We start from the raw sequence: 17681 nt of genomic DNA, 5'->3' as shown, positions 1-17681 counted from the left end.
AGCATACTGGTGGACTTCTATCCCTGTACCATTGAGTGCATAGTCCTGACCTGCATCTCATTGTGGTATGGCAACTCCTCCGCAGCAGACCATGAAGCACTCCAGCTTTACTTACCATCCAGAATATTTACCAGATGCCTGGGCACGGCGAGAAACATTACCAGGAATGCCTCCCACTCTAACCATAAATTTTACACCAACCTCCCACCTTTACAGGAGCCTCCACTTCTGCACCAGCAGCTTCAGGAAGACCTTCTTCGCTGAGGCAGTGACCCTGCTGAACTCCACACCACTACTCCAGTAGCATCTTTGCACTCATTACTGCACTGGTTACAGTACTTTTATGATAATGTTATTATGACTATTCATATTTTGCAGATTTTCACGGACTGAACCATCTACACTGTTCAAACAATGTTCAAATAATGTTACTGTACATATAACCAACTGTACTGCCATTTATACTCTGCATAAATAAATAAATGTATATATTCTGTTCATACTGTACCCTTACATCAACACTTGCTATTCTCTAACTCTGTCCACTTCTCTGTACATACGTATTTAAAATATTTACATTCATAATTTGTGTATCCTGTAACTCTCTACTATCCATCAATGTACATATTGTAAGATATAGCATCACTTATGCTGTAGAACTTACTTTTAACCTGCAAGTATCTGTAAATTATATTATTTTTGAACTTCTGGTTGGATTCTAATTACATTTCATTGGCTTTGTACCTGTACTCTGAAAAATGGCAATAAAAATTAATCATACTAATCGAATCTATGACTTTTTACGCCTTACAATACTATGACGTTTTGATAACTTACTTTAATATGACCTTTGTATGCCATACTATACTATGACGTTTTTTTGCTGATTTTATGCCTTACTTTACTATGTCGTTTAATTCCTTACCATACTATGACGTTTTTATGACGTTTTATGCTTTAATAAACTATGATGTTTTTTTGACATTTTATGCCATACTATACTATGATGTTTTTCTAACCTTTTTAGGCCTAATATACTATGACGGTTTTTGAAATTTTATGTCTTACTTTACTGTTGTTTTATTCCTTACCGTAATATGACGTTTTTTTTTTCTTTTATGCCTTAATATACATTGATGTTTTTTTGACATTTTATACCATACTGTACTATGTTGTTTAATTCCTTATCATACTATGAAATTTTCATGACCTTTTATGCCATACTATACTCTGTCATTTTATTCCATACCATACTTTGATGTTTTTCTGACGTTTTATGTCTTACTTTACTATGTTGTTTAATTCCTTACCATACTATGACGTTTTTATGACCTTTTATGCCTTAATATACTATGATGTTTTTTTGACATTTTATGCCATACTATACTATGACGTTTTTTCACCTTTTTATGCCATATTATACTATGACGTTTTTTTGCCTATTTTATGCCTTACTTTACTATTTCGTTTAATTCCATACCATACTATGATGTTTTTCTAACCTTTTTTATGCCATACTATACTATGATGTTTTTTGACATATTTATGCCTTACTGTACTATGTCGTTTAATTCCTTACCATACTATGACGTTTTTATGACCTTTTATGCCTTAATATATTATGATGTTTTTTTGCCATTTTTTGCCATACTATACTATGACGTTTTTTCACCTTTTTATGCCAAACTATACTATGACGTTTTTTTGCCTATTTTATGCCTTACTTTACTATTTCGTTTAATTCCTTATCATACAATGACGTTTTTATGACCTTTTATGCCTTAATATATTATGATGTTTTTTTGCCATTTTTTGCTATACTATACTATGAAGTTTTTTGACATTTTTATGCCTTACTATACTATGCCGTTTAATTCCTTACCATACTATGACATTTTTATGACCTTTTATGCCTTAATATACTATGATGTTTTTTTGACATTTTATGCCATACTATACTATGACGTTTTTTCACCTTTTTATGCCTTACTATACTATGTCGTTTAATTCCATACCATACTATGACGTTTTTATGTCCTTTTTTATGCCATACTATACTATGACGTTTTTTCACCTTTTTATGCCAAACTATACTAGGACGTTTTATTGCTGATTTTATGCCTTACTTTACTATGTCGTTTAATTCCTTACCATACTATGACGTTTTTATGACCTTTTATGCCTTAATATATTATGATGTTTTTTTGCCATTTTTTGCCATACTATACTATGACGTTTTTTCACATTTTTATGCCAAACGACGTTTTTTCACATTTTTATGCCTTACTATACTATGTCGTTTTATTCCATACCATACTATGATGTTTTTATAATCTTTTACGTGTTAATATACATTGATGTTTTTTTGACATTTTATACCATATTATACTATGACGTTTTTATGACCTTTCATGCCTTAATATACTATGATGTTTTTTTGACATTTTATGCAAAACTATACTATGACGTTTCTTCACCTTTTTATGCCAAACTATACTATGACGTTTTTTTGCCAATTTTATGCCTTACTTTACTATTTCGTTTAATTCCTTACCATACTATGACGTTTTTATGACCTTTTATGCCTTAATATACATTGATGTTTTTTTGACATTTTATGCTATACTATACTATGACGTTTTTTGACATTTTTATGCCTTACTATACTATGTCGTTTAATTCCTTACCGTACTATGACGTTTTTATGACCTTTTATGCCTTAATATACATTGATGTTTTTTTGACATTTTATGCTATACTATACTATGACGTTTTTTGACATTTTAATGCCTTACTATACTATGTCATTTAATTCCTTACCATACTATGACGTTTTTATGACCTTTTATGCCTTAATATATTATGATGTTTTTTTGACATTTTATGCCATACTATACTATGACGTTTTTTGACCTTTTTATGCCATATTATACTATGACGTTTTTTGATATATTTATGCCTTACTATACTATGTCGTTTAATTCCTTACCATACTATGACGTTTTTATGACCTTTTATGCCTTAATATATTATGATGTTTTTTTGCCATTTTATGCCAAACTATACTAGGACGTTTTATTGCCGATTTTATGCCTTACTTTACTATGTTGTTTAATTCCTTACCATACTATGACGTTTTTATGACCTTTTATACCTTAATATATTATGATGTTTTTTTGCCATTTTTTGCTATACTATACAATGAAGATTTTTGACATTTTTATGCCTTACTATACTATGCCGTTTAATTCCTTACCATACTATGACATTTTTATGACCTTTTATGCCTTGATATACTATGATGTTTTTTTGACATTTTATGCCAAACTATACTAGGACGTTTTATTGCTGATTTTATGCCTTACTTTACTATGTCGTTTAATTCCTTACCATACTATGACGTTTTTATGACCTTTTATGCCTTAATATATTATGATGTTTTTTTGCCATTTTTTGCCATACTATACTATGACGTTTTTTCACATTTTAATGCCAAACGACGTTTTTTGACATTTTTATGCCTTACTATACTATGTCGTTTTATTCCATACCATACTATGATGTTTTTATAACCTTTTACGTGTTAATATACATTGATGTTTTTTTGACATTTTATACCATATTATACTATGACGTTTTTATGACCTTTTATGCCTTAATATACTATGATGTTTTTTTGACATTTTATGCCAAACTATACTATGACGTTTCTTCACCTTTTTATGCCATACTATACGATGACCTTTTTTTTGCTGATTTTATGCCTTACTTTACTGTCATTTAATTCCTATGACGTTTTTATGATGTTTTATGCTTTAATATACTATGATGTTTTTCTAACCTTTTTAGGCCTAATATACTATGATGGTTTTCTAACCTTTTTAGGCCTAATATACTATGATGGTTTTTGAAATTTTATGCCTTACTCTACTATGTCGTTTTATTCCATACCATAATTTGATGTTTTTCTGACGTTTTATGCCATACTATACTATGACGTTTTTATGACCTTTTATGCCTTACATTACTATTTCGTTTAATTCCTTACCATACTATGACGTTTTTATGACCTTTTATGCCTTAATATATTATGATGTTTTTTTGCCATTTTTTGCCATACTATACTATGACGTTTTTACACCTTTTTAAGCCAAACTATACTATGATGTTTTTTGACATATTTATGCCTTACTATACTATGTCGTTTAATTCCTTATGATACTATGACGTTTTTATGACCTTTAATGCCTTAAAATATTATGATGTTTTTTTTTACATTTTATGCCATACTATACTATGACGTTTTTCACCTTTTTATGCCATATTATACTATGACGTTTTTTGGTATTTTTATGCCTTACTATACTATGTCGTTTTATGCCATACCATACTATGATGTTTTTCTAACCTTTAATGCCTTAAAATATTATGATGTTTTTTTTGACATTTTATGCCAAACTATACTATGATGTTTTTTTGACATTTTATACCATATTATACTATTACGTTTTTTGACATATTTATGCTTTACTATACTATGTCGTTTAATTCCTTACCATACTATGACGTTTTTATGACGTTTTATGCTTTAATAAACTATGATGTTTTTTTGACATTTTATGCCATACTATACTATGATGTTTTTCTAACCTTTTTAGGCCTAATATACTATGACGGTTTTTGAAATTTTATGTCTTACTTTACTGTTGTTTTATTCCTTACCGTAATATGACGTTTTTTTTTTCTTTTATGCCTTAATATACATTGATGTTTTTTTGACATTTTATACCATACTGTACTATGTTGTTTAATTCCTTATCATACTATGAAATTTTCATGACCTTTTATGCCATACTATACTCTGTCATTTTATTCCATACCATACTTTGATGTTTTTCTGACGTTTTATGTCTTACTTTACTATGTTGTTTAATTCCTTACCATACTATGACGTTTTTATGACCTTTTATGCCTTAATATACTATGATGTTTTTTTGACATTTTATGCCATACTATACTATGACGTTTTTTCACCTTTTTATGCCATATTATACTATGACGTTTTTTTGCCTATTTTATGCCTTACTTTACTATTTCGTTTAATTCCATACCATACTATGATGTTTTTCTAACCTTTTTTATGCCATACTATACTATGATGTTTTTTTGACATATTTATGCCTTACTGTACTATGTCGTTTAATTCCTTACCATACTATGACGTTTTTATGACCTTTTATGCCTTAATATATTATGATGTTTTTTTGCCATTTTTTGCCATACTATACTATGACGTTTTTCACCTTTTTATGCCAAACTATACTATGACGTTTTTTTGCCTGTTTTATGCCTTACTTTACTATTTCGTTTAATACCTTATCATACAATGACGTTTTTATGACCTTTTATGCCTTAATATATTATGATGTTTTTTTGCCATTTTTTGCTATACTATACTATGAAGTTTTTTGACATTTTTATGCCTTACTATACTATGCCGTTTAATTCCTTACCATACTATGACATTTTTATGACCTTTTATGCCTTAATATACTATGATGTTTTTTTGACATTTTATGCCATACTATACTATGACGTTTTTTCACCTTTTTATGCCTTACTATACTATGTCGTTTAATTCCATACCATACTATGACGTTTTTATGTCCTTTTTTATGCCATACTATACTATGACGTTTTTTCACCTTTTTATGCCAAACTATACTAGGACGTTTTATTGCTGATTTTATGCCTTACTTTACTATGTCGTTTAATTCCTTACCATACTATGACGTTTTTATGACCTTTTATGCCTTAATATATTATGATGTTTTTTTGCCATTTTTTGCCATACTATACTATGACGTTTTTTCACATTTTTATGCCAAACGACGTTTTTTCACATTTTTATGCCTTATTATACTATGTCGTTTTATTCCATACCATACTATGATGTTTTTATAACCTTTTACGTGTTAATATACATTGATGTTTTTTTGACATTTTATACCATATTATACTATGACGTTTTTATGACCTTTCATGCCTTAATATACTATGATGTTTTTTTGACATTTTATGCCAAACTATACATGACGTTTCTTCACCTTTTTATGCCAAACTATACTATGACGTTTTTTTGCCAATTTTATGCCTTACTTTACTATTTCGTTTAATTCCTTACCATACTATGACGTTTTTATGACCTTTTATGCCTTAATATACATTGATGTTTTTTTGACATTTTATGCTATACTATACTATGACGTTTTTTGACATTTTAATGCCATATTATACTATGACGTTTTTTGATATATTTATGCCTTACTATACTATGTCGTTTAATTCCTTACCATACTATGACGTTTTTATGACCTTTTATGCCTTAATATATTATGATGTTTTTTTGCCATTTTATGCCAAACTATACTAGGACGTTTTATTGCCGATTTTATGCCTTACTTTACTATGTTGTTTAATTCCTTACCATACTATGACGTTTTTATGACCTTTTATACCTTAATATATTATGATGTTTTTTTGCCATTTTTTGCTATACTATACAATGAAGTTTTTTGACATTTTTATGCCTTACTATACTATGCCGTTTAATTCCTTACCATACTATGACATTTTTATGACCTTTTATGCCTTGATATACTATGATGTTTTTTTGACATTTTATGCCAAACTATACTAGGACGTTTTATTGCTGATTTTATGCCTTACTTTACTATGTCGTTTAATTCCTTACCATACTATGACGTTTTTATGACCTTTTATGCCTTAATATATTATGATGTTTTTTTGCCATTTTTTGCCATACTATACTATGACGTTTTTTCACATTTTAATGCCAAACGACGTTTTTTGACATTTTTATGCCTTACTATACTATGTCGTTTTATTCCATACCATACTATGATGTTTTTATAACCTTTTACGTGTTAATATACATTGATGTTTTTTTGACATTTTATACCATATTATACTATGACGTTTTTATGACCTTTTATGCCTTAATATACTATGATGTTTTTTTGACATTTTATGCCAAACTATACTATGACGTTTCTTCACCTTTTTATGCCATACTATACGATGACCTTTTTTTTGCTGATTTTATGCCTTACTTTACTGTCATTTAATTCCTATGACGTTTTTATGATGTTTTATGCTTTAATATACTATGATGTTTTTTTTGCCATTTTATGCCATACTATACTATGATGTTTTTCTAACCTTTTTAGGCCTAATATACTATGATGGTTTTTGAAATTTTATGCCTTACTCTACTATGTCGTTTTATTCCATACCATAATTTGATGTTTTTCTGACGTTTTATGCCATACTATACTATGACGTTTTTATGACCTTTTATGCCTTACTTTACTATTTCGTTTAATTCCTTACCATACTATGACGTTTTTATGACCTTTTATGCCTTAATATATTATGATGTTTTTTTGCCATTTTTTGCCATACTATACTATGACGTTTTTACACCTTTTTAAGCCAAACTATACTATGATGTTTTTTGACATATTTATGCCTTACTATACTATGTCGTTTAATTCCTTATGATACTATGACGTTTTTATGACCTTTAATGCCTTAAAATATTATGATGTTTTTTTTGACATTTTATGCCATACTATACTATGACGTTTTTCACCTTTTTATGCCATATTATACTATGACGTTTTTTGGTATTTTTATGCCTTACTCTACTATGTCGTTTTATTCCATACCATAATTTGATGTTTTTCTGACGTTTTATGCCATACTATACTATGACGTTTTTATGACCTTTTATGCCTTACTTTACTATTTCGTTTAATTCCTTACCATACTATGACGTTTTTATGACCTTTTATGCCTTAATATATTATGATGTTTTTTTGCCATTTTTTGCCATACTATACTATGACGTTTTTACACCTTTTTAAGCCAAACTATACTATGATGTTTTTTTGACATATTTATGCCTTACTATACTATGTCGTTTAATTCCTTATGATACTATGACGTTTTTATGACCTTTAATGCCTTAAAATATTATGATGTTTTTTTGACATTTTATGCCATACTATACTATGACGTTTTTCACCTTTTTATGCCATATTATACTATGACGTTTTTTGGTATTTTTATGCCTTACTATACTATGTCGTTTTATGCCATACTATACTATGATGTTTTTCTAACCTTTAATGCCTTAAAATATTATGATGTTTTTTTTGACATTTTATGCCAAACTATACTATGATGTTTTTTTGACATTTTATACCATATTATACTATTACGTTTTTTGACATATTTATGCTTTACTATACTATGTCGTTTAATTGCTTACCATACTATGATGTTTTTATGACCTTTTACGTCTTAATATACATTGATGTTTTTTTGACATTTTATACCATATGATACTATGACGTTTTATTGCTGATTTTATGCCTTACTATACTATGTCGTTTAATTCCTTACCATACTATGACGTTTTTATGACCTTTTATGCCTTAATATATTATGATGTTTTTTTGCCATTTTTTGTTATACTATACTATGAAGTTTTTTGACATTTTTATGCCTTACTATACTATGTCGTTTAATTCCTTACCATACTATGACGTTTTTATGACCTTTTATGCCTTAATATACTATGATGTTTTTTTGACATTTTATGCCATACTATACTATGACGTTTTTTCACCTTTTTATGCCATATTATACTATGACGTTTTTTGACATTTTTATGCCTTACTATACTATGTCGTTTAATTCCATACCATACTATGACGTTTTTATGTCCTTTTTTATGCCATACTATACTATGACGTTTTTTGACATTTTTATGCCTTACTATACTATGTCGTTTTATTCCATACCATACTATGACGTTTTTATGTCCTTTTTTATGCCATACTATACTATGACGTTTTTTGACATTTTTATGCCTTACTATACTATGTCGTTTTATTCCATACCATACTATGATGTTTTTCTAACCTTTTACGTCTTAATATACATTGATGTTTTTTTGACATTTTATACCATATTATACTATGACGTTTTTATGACCTTTTATGCCTTAATATACTATGATGTTTTTTTGACATTTTATGCCAAACTATACTATGACGTTTCTTCACCTTTTTATGCCAAACTATACTATGTCGTTTAATTCCTTACTATACTATGACGTTTTTATGACCTTTTATGCCTTAATATATTATGATGTTTTTTTGCCATTTTTTGCCATACTATACTATGACGTTTCTTCACCTTTTTATGCCAAACTATACTATGTCGTTTAATTCCTTACCATACTATGACGTTTTTATGACCTTTTATGCCTTAATATACATTGATGTTTTTTTGACATTTTATGCCTTAATATACTATGATGTTTTTTTGCCATTTTTTGCCATACTATACTATGACGTTTTTTCACCTTTTTATGCCAAACTATACTAGGACGTTTTATTGCTGATTTTATGCCTTACTTTACTATGTCGTTTAATTCCTTACCATACTATGACGTTTTTATGACGTTTTATGCTTTAATATACTATGATGTTTTTATGACTTTTTATGCCTTAATATACCATGACATTTCTTGACGCTATACAGTATATCTTATACTATGACGTTTTTTGCCTTTCCATACTATGGCTTTTTTTGCCTTATGACATACTGACATTTAGGCAAGTTTAAAGTTCCTTGGCATCCTCCTCTCCGATGATCTCACCTGTTCTCTTAACTCCTCCATCTTGCTCAAAAAGGTGCAACATTGCCTTTATTCTTATGTAGCCTTAGGAAAGCTCAACTGTGTCCCAGCATACTGGTGGACTTCTATCCCTGTACCATTGAGTGCATAGTCCTGACCTGCATCTCATTGTGGTATGGCAACTCCTCCGCAGCAGACCATGAAGCACTCCAGCTTTACTTACCATCCAGAATATTTACCAGATGCCTGGGCAGGGCGAGAAACATTACCAGGAATGCCTCCCACTCTAACCATATATTTTTCACCAACCTCCCACCTTTACAGGAGCCTCCACTCCTGCACCAGCAGCTTCAGGAAGACCTTCTTCGCTGAGGCAGTGACCCTGCTGAACTCCACACCACTACTCCAGTAGCATCTTTGCACTCATTACTGCACTGGTTACAGTACTTTTATGATAATGTTATTTTGACTATTCATATTTTGCAGATTTTCACGGACTGAACCACCTACACTGTTCAAACAATGTTCAAATAATGTTACTGTACATATAACCAACTGTAATGCCATTTATACTCTGCATAAATAAATAAATGTATATGTTCTGTTCATACTGTACCCTTACATCAACACTTGCTATTCTCTAACTCTGTCCACTTCTCTGTACATACGTATTTAAAATATTTACATTCATAATTTGTGTATCCTGTAACTCTCTACTATCCATCAATGTACATATTGTAAGATATAGCATCACTTATGCTGTAGAACTTACTTTTAACCTGCAAGTATCTGTAAATTATATTATTTTTGAACTTCTGGTTGGATTCTAATTACATTTCATTGGCTTTGTACCTGTACTCTGAAAAATGGCAATAAAAATTAATCATACTAATCGAATCTATGACTTTTTATGCCTTACAATATTATGACGTTTTTTGACGTTTTTATGCCTTACTTTACTGTCATTTAATTCCTATGACGTTTTTATGATGTTTTATGCTTTCATATACTATGATGTTTTTTTGCCATTTTATGCCATACTATACTATGATGTTTTTCTAACCTTTTTAGGCCTAATATACTATGATGGTTTTTGAAATTTTATGCCTTACTCTACTATGTCGTTTTATTCCATACCATAATTTGATGTTTTTCTGACGTTTTATGCCATACTATACTATGACGTTTTTATGACCTTTTATGCCAAACTATAGTATGAGGTTTTTTGACATTTTTATGCCTTACTTTACTATTTCGTTTAATTCCTTACCATACTATGATGTTTTTATGACCTTTTATGCCTTAATATATTATGATGTTTTTTTGCCATTTTTTGCCATACTATACTATGACGTTTTTACACCTTTTTAAGCCAAACTATACTATGATGTTTTTTGATATATTTATGCCTTACTATACTATGTCGTTTAATTCCTTATGATACTATGACGTTTTTATGACCTTTTATGCCTTAATATATTATGACGTTTTTTCACCTTTTTATGCCATACTATAGTATGACGTTTTTTCACCTTTTTATGCCATACTATACTATGACGTTTTTACACCTTTTTAAGCCAAACTATACTATGATGTTTTTTGGTATTTTTATGCCTTACTATACTATGTCGTTTAATTCCTTATCATACAATGACGTTTTCATGACTTTTTATGCCTTAATATATTATGATGGTTTTTTTACATTTTATGCCATACTATACTATGAAATTTTTTGACATTTTTATGCCATATCATATTATGACGTTTTTTGGTATTTTTATGCCTTATTATACTATGTCGTTTTATTCCATACCATACTATGATGTTTTTCTAACCTTTTACGTCTTAATATACATTGATGTTTTTTTTACATTTTATACCATATTATACTATGACATTTTTTGACATATTTATGCCTTACTTTACTATGTCGTTTAATTCCTTACCATACTATGACGTTTTTATGACCTTTTATGCCATACTATACTATGATGTTTTTCCAACATTTTTAAGGTCTAATATACTATGATGGTTTTTGACATTTTATACCATATTATACTATGACGTTTTTTGACATATTTATGCCTTACTATACTATGTCGTTTAATTCCTTACCATACTATGACGTTTTTTATGACCTTTTATGCCTTAATATGCTATGATTTTTTTTTGACATTTTATGCTATACTATACTATGACGTTTTTTGACATTTTTATGCCTTACTATACTATGTCGTTTAATTCCTTACCATACTATGACGTTTTAATGACCTTTTATGCCTTAATATATTATGATGTTTTTTTGCTATTTTTTGCCATACTATACTATGACGTTTTTTCACCTTTTTAAGCCAAACTATACGATGACGTTTTTTTGCCAATTTTATGCCTTACTTTACTATGTTGTTTAATTCCTTACCATACTATGACGTTTTTATGACGTTTTATGCCTTAATATACTATGATGTTTTTTTGACATTTTATGCCATATTATACTATGACGTTTTTTCACCTTTTTATGCCAAACTATACTATGAGGTTTTTTGACATTTTTATGCCTTACTTTACTATTTCGTTTAATTCCTTACTATACGATGATGTTTTTATGACCTTTTATGCCTTAATATATTATGATGTTTTTTTGCCATTTTTTGCCATACTATACTATGACGTTTTTACACCTTTTTAAGCCAAACTATACTATGATGTTTTTTGATATATTTATGCCTTACTATACTATGTCGTTTAATTCCTTATGATACTATGACGTTTTTATGACCTTTAATGCCTTAAAATATTATGATGTTTTTTTTGACATTTTATGCCATACTATACTATGACGTTTTTCACCTTTTTATGCCATATTATACTATGACGTTTTTTGGTATTTTTATGCCTTACTATACTATGTCGTTTTATGCCATACCATACTATGATGTTTTTCTAACCTTTTACGTCTTAATATACATTGATGTTTTTTTGACATTTTATACCATATTATACTATGACGTTTTTACATTTTTATGCCTTACTATACTATGTCGTTTAATTCCTTACCATACTATGACGTTTTTATGACATTTTATGCCAAACTATACTATGATGTTTTTTTGACATTTTATACCATATCATACTATTACGTTTTTTGACATATTTATGCTTTACTATAGTATGTCGTTTAATTCCTTACCATACTATGATGTTTTTATGACCTTTTACGTCTTAATATACATTGATGTTTTTTTGACATTTTATACCATATTATACTATGACGTTTTTTGACATATTTATGCCTTACTATACTATGTCGTTTAATTCCTTACCATACTATGACGTTTTGAAGACCTTTTATGCCTTAATATACTATGACGTTTTTTGACATTTTTATGCTTTACTATACTATGTCGTTTAATTCCTTACCATACTATGACGTTTTTAAGACCTTTTATGCCTTAATATATTATGATATTTTTTTTGACATTTTATGCCATACTATACTATGACGTTTTTTCACATTTTTATGCCATATTATACTATGACGTTTTTTGGTATTTTTATGCCTTACTTTACTATTTCGTTTAATTCCTTACCATACTATGATGTTTTTTTGACATTTTATGCCCTGATATACTATGATGTTTTTTTTTACATTTTATACCATATTATACTATGACATTTTTTGACATATTTATGCCTTACTTTACTATGTCGTTTAATTCCTTACCATACTATGACGTTTTTATGACCTTTTATGCCATACTATACTATGATGTTTTTCCAACATTTTTAAGGTCTAATATACTATGATGGTTTTTGACATTTTATACCATATTATACTATGACGTTTTTTGACATATTTATGCCTTACTATACTATGTCGTTTAATTCCTTACCATACTATGACGTTTTTTATGACCTTTTATGCCTTAATATGCTATGATGTTTTTTTGACATTTTATGCTATACTATACTATGACGTTTTTTGACATTTTTATGCCTTACTATACTATGTCGTTTAATTCCTTACCATACTATGACGTTTTAATGACCTTTTATGCCTTAATATATTATGATGTTTTTTTGCTATTTTTTGCCATACTATACTATGACGTTTTTTCACCTTTTTAAGCCAAACTATACGATGACGTTTTTTTGCCAATTTTATGCCTTACTTTACTATGTTGTTTAATTCCTTACCATACTATGACGTTTTTATGACGTTTTATGCCTTAATATACTATGATGTTTTTTTGACATTTTATGCCATATTATACTATGACGTTTTTTCACCTTTTTATGCCAAACTATACTATGAGGTTTTTTGACATTTTTATGCCTTACTTTACTATTTCGTTTAATTCCTTACTATACGATGATGTTTTTATGACCTTTTATGCCTTAATATATTATGATGTTTTTTTGCCATTTTTTGCCATACTATACTATGACGTTTTTACACCTTTTTAAGCCAAACTATACTATGATGTTTTTTGATATATTTATGCCTTACTATACTATGTCGTTTAATTCCTTATGATACTATGACGTTTTTATGACCTTTAATGCCTTAAAATATTATGATGTTTTTTTTGACATTTTATGCCATACTATACTATGACGTTTTTCACCTTTTTATGCCATATTATACTATGACGTTTTTTGGTATTTTTATGCCTTACTATACTATGTCGTTTTATGCCATACCATACTATGATGTTTTTCTAACCTTTTACGTCTTAATATACATTGATGTTTTTTTGACATTTTATACCATATTATACTATGACGTTTTTACATTTTTATGCCTTACTATACTATGTCGTTTAATTCCTTACCATACTATGACGTTTTTATGACATTTTATGCCAAACTATACTATGATGTTTTTTTGACATTTTATACCATATCATACTATTACGTTTTTTGACATATTTATGCTTTACTATAGTATGTCGTTTAATTCCTTACCATACTATGATGTTTTTATGACCTTTTACGTCTTAATATACATTGATGTTTTTTTGACATTTTATACCATATTATACTATGACGTTTTTTGACATATTTATGCCTTACTATACTATGTCGTTTAATTCCTTACCATACTATGACGTTTTGAAGACCTTTTATGCCTTAATATACTATGACGTTTTTTGACATTTTTATGCTTTACTATACTATGTCGTTTAATTCCTTACCATACTATGACGTTTTTAAGACCTTTTATGCCTTAATATATTATGATATTTTTTTTGACATTTTATGCCATACTATACTATGACGTTTTTTCACATTTTTATGCCATATTATACTATGACGTTTTTTGGTATTTTTATGCCTTACTTTACTATTTCGTTTAATTCCTTACCATACTATGATGTTTTTTTGACATTTTATGCCCTGATATACTATGATGTTTTTTTTTACATTTTATGCTATACTATACTATGACGTTTTTTCACCTTTTTATGCCTTACTTTACTATTTCGTTTAATTCCTTACCATACTATGACGTTTTTATGACCTTTTATGCTTTAATATATTATGATGTTTTTTTGCCATTTTTTGCAATACTATACTATGACGTTTTTACACCTTTTTAAGCCAAACTATACTATGATGTTTTTTGACATATTTATGCCTTACTATACTATGTCGTTTTATGTCATACCATACTATGATGTTTTTCTAACCTTTTACGTCTTAATATACATTGATGTTTTTTTGACATTTTATACCATATTATACTATGACGTTTTTACATTTTTATGCCTTACTATACTATGTCGTTTAATTCCTTACCATACTATGACGTTTTTATGACATTTTATGCCAAACTATACTATGATGTTTTTTTGACATTTTATACCATATCATACTATTACGTTTTTTGACATATTTATGCCTTACTATACTATGTCGTTTAATTCCTTACCATACTATGACGTTTTTAAGACCTTTTATGCCTTAATATATTATGATATTTTTTTTGACATTTTATGCCATACTATACTATGACGTTTTTTCACATTTTTATGCCATATTATACTATGATGTTTTTTGACATTTTTATGCTTTACTATACTATGTCGTTTAATTCCTTACCATACTATGACGTTTTTATGACCTTTTATGCCTTAATATATTATGATGTTTTTTTGACATTTTTTGCCATATCATACTATGACGTTTTTTGGTATTTTTATGCCTTATTATACTATGTCGTTTTATTCCATACCATACTATGATGTTTTTCTAACCTTTTACGTCTTAATATACATTGATGTTTTTTTTTTACATTTTATACCATATTATACTATGACATTTTTTGACATATTTATGCCTTACTTTACTATGTCGTTTAATTCCTTACCATACTATGACGTTTTTATGACCTTTTATGCCATACTATACTATGATGTTTTTCCAACATTTTTAAGGTCTAATATACTATGATGGTTTTTGACATTTTATACCATATTATACTATGACGTTTTTTGACATATTTATGCCTTACTATACTATGTCGTTTAATTCCTTACCATACTATGACGTTTTAATGACCTTTTATGCCTTAATATATTATGATGTTTTTTTGCTATTTTTTGCCATACTATACTATGACGTTTTTTCACCTTTTTATGCCAAACTATACTATGACGTTTTTTTGCCAATTTTATGCCTTACTTTACTATGTTGTTTAATTCCTTACCATACTATGACGTTTTTATGACGTTTTATGCTTTAATATACTATGATGTTTTTTTGCCATTTTATGCCATATTATACTATGACGTTTTTTCACTTTTTTATGCCATATTATACTATGACATTTTTTGGTATTTTTATGCCTTACTATACTATGTCGTTTAATTCCTTACCATACTATGACGTTTTTATGACCTTTTATGCCTTAATATATTATGATGTTTTTTTGGCATTTTATGCCATACTATACTATGACGTTTTTTCACCTTTTTATGCCAAACTATACTATGAGGTTTTTTGACATTTTTATGCCTTACTATACTATGTCGTTTTATTCCTTACCATACTATGAAGTTTTTATGACCTTTTATGCCTTAATATATTATGATGTTTTTTTGGCATTTTTTGCCATACTATACTATGACGTTTTTTCACCTTTTTTACCATACTATACTATGACGTTTTTTGGGAATTTTATGCCTTACTGTACTATGTTGTTTAATTCCTTACCATACTATGACGTTTTCATAACTTTTTATGCCATACTATACTCTGTCGTTTTATTCCATACCATACTATGATGTTTTTCTAACCTTTTACGTCTTAATATACTTTGATGTTTTTCTGACATTTTATGCCATACTATACTATGATGTTTTTTTTTAACATTTTTAAGGTCTAATATACTATGATGGTTTTTGACATTTTATGTAGGAATTCAGCTGGCTACGTAAATCTAGGGATTTGAGTGCAGCCCTGTTACGCATGGATGGCCATAGCAGGCGTAGACACAGAATTGCGTTAATTAATGGAGACAGATGATTGGAAAATGGAATGTAATGAGCGAATAAACACACAACATTGACATATTTATATTATTAATTTTTATTTCAGGAACCCTAATGAATGGAAAAATAAAATATAATCTGTAACACAAAAGTGAACAATTTTTTAGAGCTCCCCCCAAACGTCTCAGGGTAGGCTTTCAAGGAGAGTTCGTGTCCTTTTCAGGGGAGCCGATCTCCCCATAGATCCGCCATAATTCGAGTAACAAGAAAAATGAGACAAATAGAGGCATATCTGAAACACAAACACACAAAACACAAAACAATAAATACATACACAAATAAATTAAAATGCTGTTTTCTACTCCAGGTTCAGTTACACTAGTTCACAGGTTACTCTGGATCACTGAATTGACACTTTGACTTTGAAGATAACCACACAGTGAAAAGGTCCC

Source organism: Seriola aureovittata, chromosome 23 (genome assembly GCF_021018895.1).
Source record: "Seriola aureovittata isolate HTS-2021-v1 ecotype China chromosome 23, ASM2101889v1, whole genome shotgun sequence".
Classification (NCBI taxonomy): domain Eukaryota; kingdom Metazoa; phylum Chordata; class Actinopteri; order Carangiformes; family Carangidae; genus Seriola; species Seriola aureovittata.
The sequence above is the reverse complement of the archived record's forward strand: the minus strand, read 5'-3'. Positions refer to the sequence as shown.